Source organism: Salvelinus fontinalis, chromosome 40 (assembly GCF_029448725.1).
Source record: "Salvelinus fontinalis isolate EN_2023a chromosome 40, ASM2944872v1, whole genome shotgun sequence".
In the NCBI taxonomy this organism is placed as follows: Eukaryota; Metazoa; Chordata; class Actinopteri; order Salmoniformes; family Salmonidae; genus Salvelinus; species Salvelinus fontinalis.
This window is the reverse complement of record NC_074704.1, coordinates 3,952,394-3,964,442: the sequence shown is the minus strand read 5'-3', so window position 1 is coordinate 3,964,442 and position 12,049 is coordinate 3,952,394.

Below are 12,049 nucleotides of genomic sequence, written 5' to 3'. Positions count from 1 at the left end.
TCAATTCTCTATGTGCAATTATTATTACGTGATTAAACTAATCATATAAAACTTTAACTAGGAAGTCGGGGCACCACGGAAAAATGTTGTTTATGGAATGTCAATTTCCCGAATATAACTTATCAGGTATTTTAATATCTTATCAAAACAGTTGCTTATTAATGAATTGTTTTTATTACCTCATCGGTCCTCATTACTGAACGTCGCAAACCCTTGGATATCCGCACGAATCCTAGCCTAAATCCTGAATCAGCGATTTAAAAATTGGCTTAATTATTTATTTACCAACTAAATAATCACACAGAATTAGATAACAAACAAACAGTAGATATTTGGGTTACTACATGATAGATACAAAGAAAAAGTCCCTAGCGGACAAAGCCGATATGATGGCTTGGTAGACAAAGGAAAGGGGTGGGGACTGAGAAAGAGCGGGAAAGACAACATGGATTCACTACACACAGTGGATAATTATACTCATGGACGTGCTAATACTTTGCACGTGAAAGGGCCGCTCATTCTGAAAGAAATTGCATATTTACGTTTGTATGTCGTCGTCGTTGTCTCTACGTTGAAAACACTTGATCGTCCTGTAGAGTTCATCAGAGTCTCTGGTTAACTTTCCTCATAAATCACAATGTCTTTTGTGGTTGCAGGTGGTTAGAATGAATACTTCAGAGTACCGTTCAGAAATGTTCTCATAGAATCGATGCTTCGGCGGTTGTCGGTATTCTCGTTCTAGGTTTATGTCATTTCTAGCCTCAGACTAGTAATTCGTGTCGTCTAGAATTTTGCTCCTCCTTCTGTAGTGATCGATAGTCTCAGAGTTTAACCCTTTCCAGCTGTGTAGCCAAAACTACAGCTGTATGGTCTATAGAATTGTAGCCATTCCAACGTGGGGACTCTGTCCCGGCATTCTCTGACTGAATGTATATTTTGTATACTCTGTGGGAAAAAAAGGGGCGGTTCTATGACGCCTGACGTAATGTCTGGGCTCACGGGGGGTGTGGCCACTGACTAGTTATTAAAACTTTATAACTAAACAAGTATTTCATCCATCTTTCAGGACATTAAATATTTAAATTGCTAGTGGTCACTCGACTATCTTGTCAATATAATAGATCCTCTCTGCTTCCAATTACTACCAGTAAAATGGCCGCTAGTCCACCCACACCATTTTTGATATAGCACATCACCTATGCCTCTACTGCCATTCATTACAATTAGGTTCTGGATTTCTACCCTGACCAAGATGCCTGACATTTTGGCCTCCATTCATGGAACTTTGAAAGGTTTATGACAAGTATCTGGTTTAGAAGGCCAACGTGACATTACATCGTCTCACAGATAGTTTCATATTCAATCATATATTTTACACGACATTCAGGTAGAAAACTAATAACTGAGAAATGTACACTTCCAAAGCTGCCGTTATTTTGTGCTTCCCGCCTTCCTGATGTCACAAAAATTAAACAACTTTTACAGGATTGTTCTTTAAATACCCATGGACCACTCCCACATTCTCAAAAATAGAAATATTGTTTAATCCTCCAATTTTGGGGAAAAAGAGTTGAACAAATGGGGCGACAGATAGCCTAATGGTTAGAGCGTTGGACCTGTAACCGAAAGGTTGCTAGATCGAATCCCTGAGCTGTCAAAGTAAAAATCTGTCCTTCTGCCCCTGAACAAGGCAGTTAACCCACTGTTCATAGGCCGTCATTGAGAAAAGGAATGTGTTCTTTAACTGACTTGCCTAGTTAAATAAAGGTAAAAATAACAAAGAGAAGCTTCATAGGTTTATTCCCCCTCTCTTTCTGCATTACCATGGGGAGAGAGTCTCTGCCCGGAATTTATGACCATAAAACTTGTGGTAGGAGAGAGAGAATGAGAGAGGGAGGGGAGCCACGATATACACCCCCAAAGGGCCACGTCGTGACCCCCCCCTCAGAAAGGGCCGCGTCGTGACCCCCCCCTCAGAATGAGAGAAAGGGCCGCGTCGTGACCCCCCCCTCAGAAAGGGCCGCGTCGTGACCCCCCCCTCAGAATGAGAGAAAGGGCTGCGTCATGACCCCCCCCTCAGAATGAGAGAAAGGGCCGCGTCATGACCCCCCCCTCAGAATGAGAGAAAGGGCCGCGTCGTGACCCCCCCCTCAGAATGAGAGAAAGGGCCGCGTCGTGACCCCCCCCCCTCAGAATGAGAGAAAGGGCCGCGTCATGACCCCCCCCCTCAGAAAGGGCCGCGTCGTGACCCCCCCCTCAGAATGAGAGAAAGGGCCACGTCGTGACCCCCCCCCTCAGAATGAGAGAAAGGGCCGCGTCGTGATCCCCCCCCCCCCCTCAGAATGAGAGAAAGGGCCGCGTCGTGACCCCCCCCTCAGAAAGGGCCGCGTCGTGACCCCCCCCTCAGAATGAGAGAAAGGGCCGCGTCGTGACCCCCCCCCCTCAGAATGAGAGAAATGGCCGCGTCGTGACCCCCCCCTCAGAATGAGAGAAAGGGCCGCGTCGTGATCCCCCCCCCCCCCCCCTCAGAATGAGAGAAAGGGCCGCGTCGTGACCCCCCCCTCAGAAAGGGCCGCGTCGTGACCCCCCCCTCAGAATGAGAGAAAGGGCCGCGTCGTGACCCCCCCCCCTCAGAATGAGAGAAATGGCCGCGTCGTGACCCCCCCCCCTCAGAATGAGAGAAAGGGCCGCGTCGTGATCCCCCCCCCCCCCTCAGAATGAGAGAAAGGGCCGCGTCGTGACCCCCCCCTCAGAAAGGGCCGCGTCGTGACCCCCCCCTCAGAATGAGAGAAAGGGCCGCGTCGTGATCCCCCCCCCCCCCTCAGAATGAGAGAAAGGGCCGCGTCGTGACCCCCCCCTCAGAAAGGGCCGCGTCGTGACCCCCCCCTCAGAATGAGAGAAAGGGCCGCGCCGTGACCCCCCCCCCTCAGAATGAGAGAAATGGCCGCATCGTGACCCCCCCCCCTCAGAAAGGGCCGCGTCGTGACCCCCCCCCCCCTCAGAATGAGAGAAATGGCCGCTTCGTGACCCCCCCCCCCCTCAGAAAGGGCCGCGTCGTGACCCCCCCCCCTCAGAAAGGGCCGCGTTGTGACCCCCCCCCTCAGAAAGGGCCGCGTCGTGACCCCCCCCTCAGAAAGGGCCGCGTCGTGACCCCCCCCTCAGAAAGGGCCGCGTCGTGACCCCCCCTCAGAAAGGGCCGCATCGTGACCCCCCCCTCAGAAAGGGCCGCATCGTGACCCCCCCCCCCCTCAGAATGAGAGAAATGGCCGCGTCGTGACCCCCCCCCTCAGAAAGGGCCGCGTCGTGACCCCCCCCTCAGAAAGGGCCGCGTCGTGACCCCCCCCTCAGAAAGGGCCGCGTCGTGACCCCCCCCCTCAGAAAGGGCCGCGTCGTGACCCCCCCCCCCTCAGAATGAGAGAAATGGCCGCGTCGTGACCCCCCCCCCCTCAGAAAGGGCCGCGTCGTGACCCCCCCCCTCAGAAAGGGCCGCGTTGTGACCCCCCCCCCTCAGAACGGGCCGCGTCGTGACCCCCCCCTCAGAAAGGGCCGCGTCGTGACCCCCCCCTCAGAAAGGGCCGCGTCGTGACCCCCCCTCAGAAAGGGCCGCATCGTGACCCCCCCCTCAGAAAGGGCCGCATCGTGACCCCGCCCTCAGAAAGGGCCGCGTCGTGACCCCCCCCTCAGAAAGGGCCGCGTCGTGACCCCCCCCCCAGAAAGGGCCGCGTCGTGACCCCCCCCCTCAGAAAGGGCCGCGTCGTGACCCCCCCCTCAGAAAGGGCCGCGTCGTGACCCCCCCCCCCTCAGAAAGGGCCGCGTCGTGACCCCCCCCCTCAGAAAGGGCCGCGTCGTGACCCCCCCCTCAGAAAGGGCCGCGTCGTGACCCCCCCCTCAGAAAGGGCCGCGTCGTGAACCCCCCCCTCAGAAAGGGCCGCATCGTGACCCCCCCCTCAGAAAGGGCCGCGTCGTGACCCCCCCCCCTCAGAATGAGAGAAATGGCCGCGTCGTGACCCCCCCCCTCAGAAAGGGCCGCGTCGTGACCCCCCCCCCTCAGAAAGGGCCGCGTCGTGACCCCCCCCCTCAGAAAGGGCCGCGTCGTGACCCCCCCCCTCAGAAAGGGCCGCGTCGTGACCCCCCCCCCTCAGAAAGGGCCGCGTCGTGACCCCCCCCCCCTCAGAAAGGGCCGCGTCGTGACCCCCCCCCTCAGAAAGGGCCGCGTCGTGACCCCCCCCCTCAGAAAGGGCCGCGTCGTGACCCCCCCCTCAGAAAGGGTCGCGTCGTGAACCCCCCCCTCAGAAAGGGCCGCATCGTGACCCCCCCCTCAGAAAGGGCCGCGTCGTGACCCCCCCCCCCTCAGAATGAGAGAAATGGCCGCGTCGTGACCCCCCCCCTCAGAAAGGGCCGCGTCGTGACCCCCCCCCCCTCAGAAAGGGCCGCGTCGTGACCCCCCCCCTCAGAAAGGGCCGCGTCGTGACCCCCCCCCTCAGAAAGGGCCGCGTCGTGACCCCCCCCCCTCAGAAAGGGCCGCGTCGTGACCCCCCCCCTCAGAAAGGGCCGCGTCGTGACCCCCCCCCTCAGAAAGGGCCGCGTCGTGACCCCCCCCCTCAGAAAGGGCCGCGTCGTGACCCCCCCCTCAGAAAGGGCCGCGTCGTGAACCCCCCCCTCAGAAAGGGCCGCATCGTGACCCCCCCCTCAGAAAGGGCCGCGTCGTGACCCCCCCCCCTCAGAATGAGAGAAATGGCCGCGTCGTGACCCCCCCCCCTCAGAAAGGGCCGCATCGTGACCCCCCCCTCAGAAAGGGCCGCGTCGTGACCCCCCCCCCTCAGAATGAGAGAAATGGCCGCGTCGTGACCCCCCCCCCTCAGAAAGGGCCGCGTCGTGACCCCCCCCCTCAGAAAGGGCCGCGTCGTGACCCCCCCCCTCAGAAAGGGCCGCGTCGTGACCCCCCCCTCAGAAAGGGTCGCGTCGTGACCCCCCCCCTCAGAAAGGGCCGCGTCGTGACCCCCCCCCTCAGAAAGGGCCGCGTCGTGAACCCCCCCCTCAGAAAGGGCCGCATCGTGACCCCCCCCCTCAGAAAGGGCCGCGTCGTGACCCCCCCCCTCAGAAAGGGCCGCGTCGTGACAGTGTACTAGTCTTCAAACTAAAGCTGTATGAAAATGTGATGACGTTGTTTTGATAAGTTGTTGACATGAAGAACATTCACCAGCCTCATCCATCTTCCCAAATGATAAATATCAGTATATACACTGAGTTTACACAACATTAGGAACGCCACTAGTAGTCGATCATTATACTGAGTTTACAAAACATTAGGAACGCCACTAGTAGTCGATCATTATACTGAGTTTACAAAACATTAGGAACGCCACTAGTAGTCGATCATTATATACACTGAGTTTACACAACATTAGGAACACCCCTAGTAGTCGATCATTATATACACTGAGTTTACAAAACATTAGGAACTTCACTAGCAGTCGATCATTATATACACTGAGTTTACAAAACATTAGGAACGCCACTAGTAGTCGATCATTATATACACTGAGTTTACACAACATTAGGAACGCCACTAGTAGTCGATCATTATATACACTGAGTTTACAAAACATTAGGAACGCCACTAGTAGTCGATCATTATACTGAGTTTACACAACATTAGGAACGCCACTAGTAGTCGATCATTATATACACTGAGTTTACAAAACATTAGGAACGCCACTAGTAGTCGATCATTATACTGAGTTTACAAAACATTAGGATCGCCACTAGTAGTCGATCATTATACTGAGTTTACAAAACATTAGGATCGCCACTAGTAGTCGATCATTATATACACTGAGTTTACAAAACATTAGGAACGCCACTAGTAGTCGATCATTATATACACTCTGTTTACAAAACATTAGGAACGCCACTAGTAGTCGATCATTATATACACTGAGTTTACAAAACATTAGGAACACCGGCTCTTTCCATGACCACGCCTACACCTGCACAACCTACTTTATATTCATAAAATATTCAAATCAGATTCCACCACAGCAAACCCATTAGTATACAGTGTATTCAGAAAGTATTCAGACCCCTTGACTTTTTTCCACATTTTGTTGAATCACAGCCAATTTCTAACAAAGATTCAATCGTTTTTTCCCCTCAATCTACATCACAATACCCCATAATGACATCACAATACCCCATAACGACATCACAATACCCCATAATGACATAATGACTTAACAATACCCCATAATGACATCACAATACCCCATAATGACAAAGCAAAAACAGGTTTTTATATTTAAAAAAAAAACCTTCCAATATCACATTTACAAAGTATTCAGACCCTTTACTCAGTACTTTGTTGAAGCAACTTGGCAGCGATTACAGCCTTGAGTCTTCATGGGTATGAGGCTTCAAGCTTGGCACACCTGTATTTGGGGAGTTTCTCCAATTCTTCTCTGCAGATCCCATTCTTCTCTGCAGAGTGGCTGGGCCACTCAAGGACATTCAGAGACTTGTCCCGAAGCCACTTGTCCCGAAGCCGCGTTGTGTAGGCTGTGTGCTGTTGGGTTGTTGTCCTGTTGGAAGTTGAACCTTCGCCCCAGTCTGAGGTCCTGAGTGCTCTGGAGCAGGTCTCTGTACTTTGCTCCGTTCATCTTTCCCTCAATCCTGATTAGTCTCCCAGTCCCTGCCGCTGAAAAACGTCCCCACAGCATGATGCTGCCACCACCATGCTTCACCGTAGGGATGGTGCCAGGTTTTCTCCAGATGTGACGATTGGCATTCAGGCCAAAGAGTTCAATCTTGGTTTCATCAGACCAGAGAATCTGGTTTCTCGTGGTCTGAGTCCTTTTAGTGCCTTTTTGCAAACTTCAAATCAAATGTTATTGGTCACATACACATGGTTAGCAGATGTTATTGCGAGTGTAGCGAAATGCTTGTGAAAAAGTGAGCTCAATGCTATAGAAATGTTTCAGTACCCTCCCCCAAACTCTGCATCGACACAATCCTGTCTCGGAGCTCTACGGACAATTCCTTTGACCTCATTGCTTGGTTTTTGCTCTGACATGTACTGTCAACTGTGGGACCTTATATAGACAGGTGTGTGCCTTTCCAAAATCATGTTCAATCAACTGAATTTACCACAGGTGGACTCAAATTAAGTTGTAGAAACATCTCAAGGATGACCAATGGAAAAACATTTTTTAATACATTTGCAAACATTTCTAAAAACCAGTTTTTTTGTCATTATGGGATATTTTGTGTAGATTGATGAGGAATAACATTTTATTTAACACATTTTAGAATAAGGCTGTAACGTAACAAAATGTGTAAAAGTGAAGGGGTCTGAATACTTTCCAAATGTGCTGTATATATAGGAGGAGTACTCAGTGACATCACTTCCACTTCCTGAAACAGGAGGTACAAATGTACATTGAGCCATGACTACACTCTATTTCACATCAGGTAATTTATACAGGTAGAATCACATTTTAAAAACAGATACAAATACACCTTATGGAACAACGGGGACTGTGAAGAGACACACACGCAGGAACAGGCACACACACTCTACACACACGTACAATGTAATATAGTTGTATGGCGGTATTGTACATTTTGTATTGTAGATGTGTAGTGGTGTAATAATGTTATATGATGTACTGTTTGATCTTTTGTTTTATATGTCATGTCAGTACCTTAATGTGTTTGAACCCCAGGAAGAGTAGCTGCTGCCTTGGCAGGAACTAATGGAGATCCATAATAAACCCCAGGAAGAGTAGCTGCTGCCTTGGCAGGAACTAATGGAGATCCATAATAAACCCCAGGAAGAGTAGCTGCTGCCTTGGCAGGAACTAACGGGGATCCATAATAAACCCCAGGAAGAGTAGCTGCTGCCTTGGCAGGAACTAATGGGGATCCATAATAAACCCCAGGAAGAGTAGCTGCTGCCTTGGCAGGAACTAATGGAGATCCATAATAAACCCCAGGAAGAGTAGCTGCTGCCTTGGCAGGAACTAACGGGGATCCATAATAAACCCCAGGAAGAGTAGCTGCTGCCTTGGCAGGAACTAATGGGGATCCATAATAAACCCCAGGAAGAGTAGCTGCTGCCTTGGCAGGAACTAATGGGGATCCATAATAAACCCCAGGAAGAGTAGCTGCTGCCTTGGCAGGAACTAATGGGGATCCATAATAAAGCCCAGGAAGAGTAGCTGCTGCCTTGGCAGGAACTAATGGGGATCCATAATAAACCCCAGGAAGAGTAGCTGCTGCCTTGGCAGGAACTAATGGGGATCCATAATAAAGCCCAGGAAGAGTAGCTGCTGCCTTGGCAGGAACTAATGGGGATACATAATGAACCCCAGGAAGAGTAGCTGCTGCCTTGGCAGGAACTAATGGGGATACATAATGAACCCCAGGAAGAGTAGCTGCTGCCTTGGCAGGAACTAACGGGGATCCATAATAAACCCCAGGAAGAGTAGCTGCTGCCTTGGCAGGAACTAACGGGGATCCATAATAAACCCCAGGAAGAGTAGCTGCTGCTTTGGCAGGAACTAATGGGGATCCATAATAAACCCCAGGAAGATTAGCTGCTGCCTTGGCAGGAACTAATGGGGATCCATAATAAACCCCAGGAAGAGTAGCTGCTGCCTTGGCAGGAACTAATGGGGATCCATAATAAAGCCCAGGAAGAGTAGCTGCTGCCTTGGCAGGAACTAATGGGGATACATAATGAACCCCAGGAAGAGTAGCTGCTGCCTTGGCAGGAACTAATGGGGATACATAATGAACCCCAGGAAGAGTAGCTGCTGCCTTGGCAGGAACTAACGGGGATCCATAATAAACCCCAGGAAGAGTAGCTGCTGCCTTGGCAGGAACTAACGGGGATCCATAATAAACCCCAGGAAGAGTAGCTGCTGCTTTGGCAGGAACTAATGGGGATCCATAATAAACCCCAGGAAGATTAGCTGCTGCCTTGGCAGGAACTAATGGGGATCCATAATAAACCCCAGGAAGAGTAGCTGCTGCCTTGGCAGGAACTAACGGGGATCCATTATAAATCCCAGGAAGAGTAGCTGCTGCCTTGGCAGGAACTAACGGGGATCCATAATAAACCCCAGGAAGAGTAGCTGCTGCCTTGGCAGGAACTAATGGGGATACATAATGAACCCCAGGAAGAGTAGCTGCTGCCTTGGCAGGAACTAACGGGGATCCATAATAAACCCCAGGAAGAGTAGCTGCTGCCTTGGCAGGAACTAACGGGGATCCATAATAAACAGATATAAATACAAATACACTGAGCCATTTTCTAAAATGTTTTATGAGATTCTAGAACACGTTACGAGGGATGGTTTATGAGATTCTAGAACATGTTGCGAGGGATGGTTTATGAGATTCTAGAACACATTGCGAGGGATGGTTTATGAGATTCTAGAACACTTTGCGAGGGATGGTTTATGAGATTCTAGAACACGTTGCGAGGGATGGTTTGAGATTCTAGAACACGTTGCGAGGGATTGTTTATGAGATTCTAGAACACGTTGCGAGAGATGGTTTATGAGATTCTAGAACACGTTGCGAGGGATGGTTTATGAGATTCTAGAACACGTTGCGAGGGATGGTTTGAGATTCTAGAACACATTGTGAGGGGTGGTTTATGAGATTCTAGAACACGTTGCGAGGGATGGTTTATGAGATTCTAGAGCATGTTGCGAGGTATGGTTTATGAGTTTCTAGAACACATTGCGAGGGATGGTTTATGAGATTCTAGAACACGTTGCGAGGGATGGTTTATGAGATTCTAGAACACGTTGCGAGGGATGGTTTGAGATTCTAGAACACATTGCGAGGGATTATTTATGAGATTCTAGAACACGTTGCGAGGGATGGTTTATGAGATTCTAGAACACATTGCGAGGGATGGTTTATGAGATTCTAGAACACGTTGCGAGGGATGGTTCATGAGATTCTAGAACACGTTGCGAGGGATGGTTTATGAGATTCTAGAACACGTTGCGAGGGATGGTTTATGAGATTCTAGAACACGTTGCGAGGGATGGTTTATGAGATTCTAGAACACGTTGCGAGGGATGGTTTATGAGATTCTAGAACACGTTGTGAGGGATGATTTATGAGATTCTAGAACACGTTGCGAGGGATGATTTATGAGATTCTAGAACACGTTGCGAGGGATGGTTTATGAGATTCTAGAACACGTTGCGAGGGATGGTTTATGAGATTCTAGAACACGTTGTGAGGGATGATTTATGAGATTCTAGAACACGTTGCGAGGGATGGTTTATGAGATTCTAGAACACGTTGCGAGAGATGGTTTATGAGATTCTAGAACACGTTGCGAGGGATGGTTTATGAGATTCTAGAACACGTTACGAGGGATGGTTTATGAGATTCTAGAACACGTTGCGAGGGATGGTTTATGAGATTCTAGAACATGTTGCGAGGGATGGTTTGAGATTCTAGAAAACATTTCGCGGGATGGTTTATGAGATTCTAGAACACGTTGTGAGGGATGGTTTATGAGATTCTAGAGCATGTTGCGAGGGATGGTTTATGAGATTCTAGAACACGTTGTGAGGGATGATTTATGAGATTCTAGAACACGTTGCGAGGGATGGTTTATGAGATTCTAGAACATGTTGCGAGGGATGGTTTGAGATTCTAGAAAACATTTTGCGGGATGGTTTATGAGATTCTAGAACACGTTGTGAGGGATGGTTTATGAGATTCTAGAGCATGTTGCGAGGGATGGTTTATGAGATTCTAGAACACGTTGTGAGGGATGATTTATGAGATTCTAGAACACGTTGCGAGGGATGATTTATGAGATTCTAGAACACGTTGCGAGAGATGGTTTATGAGATTCTAGAACACGTTGCGAGGGATGGTTTATGAGATTCTAGAACACGTTGCGGGGGATGGTTTATGAGATTCTAGAACACGTTGCGAGGGATGGTTTATGAGATTCTAGAACACGTTGCGAGGGATGGTTTATGAGATTCTAGAACACGTTGTGAGGGATGGTTTATGAGATTCTAGAACACATTGCGAGGGATGGTTTATGAGATTCTAGAACACGTTGCGAGGGATGGTTTATGAGATTCTAGAACACGTTGCGAGGGATGGGGTATGAGATTCTAGAACACGTTGCGAGGGATGGTTTATGAGATTCTAGAACACGTTGCGAGGGATCTTAGACCATTCCTCCATATAGAATCTTTCCAGATCTGATATATTTTGTCTGTTCTTATGGACTGCCCTTTTTAATTCAAACCAGAGGTTTTCAATTATGTTCAAGTCCGAAGACTGAGATGGTCATAGAATTTTTTTGATTTTGTGCCCAATTAACCATTTATTTTTTAATGTGGGCTTGGGGTTATTGTCTTGCTGGACGTTTCAGCCTTCTGGCAGAGGCAGCCAGGTTTTGGCCTAAAATATCCTGGTACTGTGTAAAATGCATGATGCTGTTGACCTTAACATGGGCCCCAGAACCAGTGGAAGCAAAATAGCCCCATGACATCAAAGATCCAGCACCATATTTTACAGTAGGTATTTATTAAATTATTTTACTAGGCAAGTCAGTTAAGAACACATTCGTATTTACAATGACGGCCTACCGGGGAACAGTGGGTTAACTGCATTGTTCAGGGGCAGAACGACAGATTTGTACCTTGTCAGCTCTGGGATTCCAGGCTAATGCTAACTTAACCAGCCAGCTAACTGACTAACAACGTCAATACGAAATTAAATGGGATAACTAGTTCTTTCCACAGAAGTGTGTTTATAACATAGTTGCAAATAAACAACAAAATTGTCTGAAGAGATTGAATGTTTCAACAATGTTGGCTAACAAGCTACCGAGGTGGCTGCTGCAGTTGTTGAGGAAACGTCCCGTCCACTAGATAATACGTCACACGAGAAACATCGCCTGAAAGACTCAAAATCGCCACCTAACCACTAGGCTACCTGTCGCCATGTCTGTATGGAGTCCTTTTATGCAGATGTATTCTAATTTGACTATAAACCC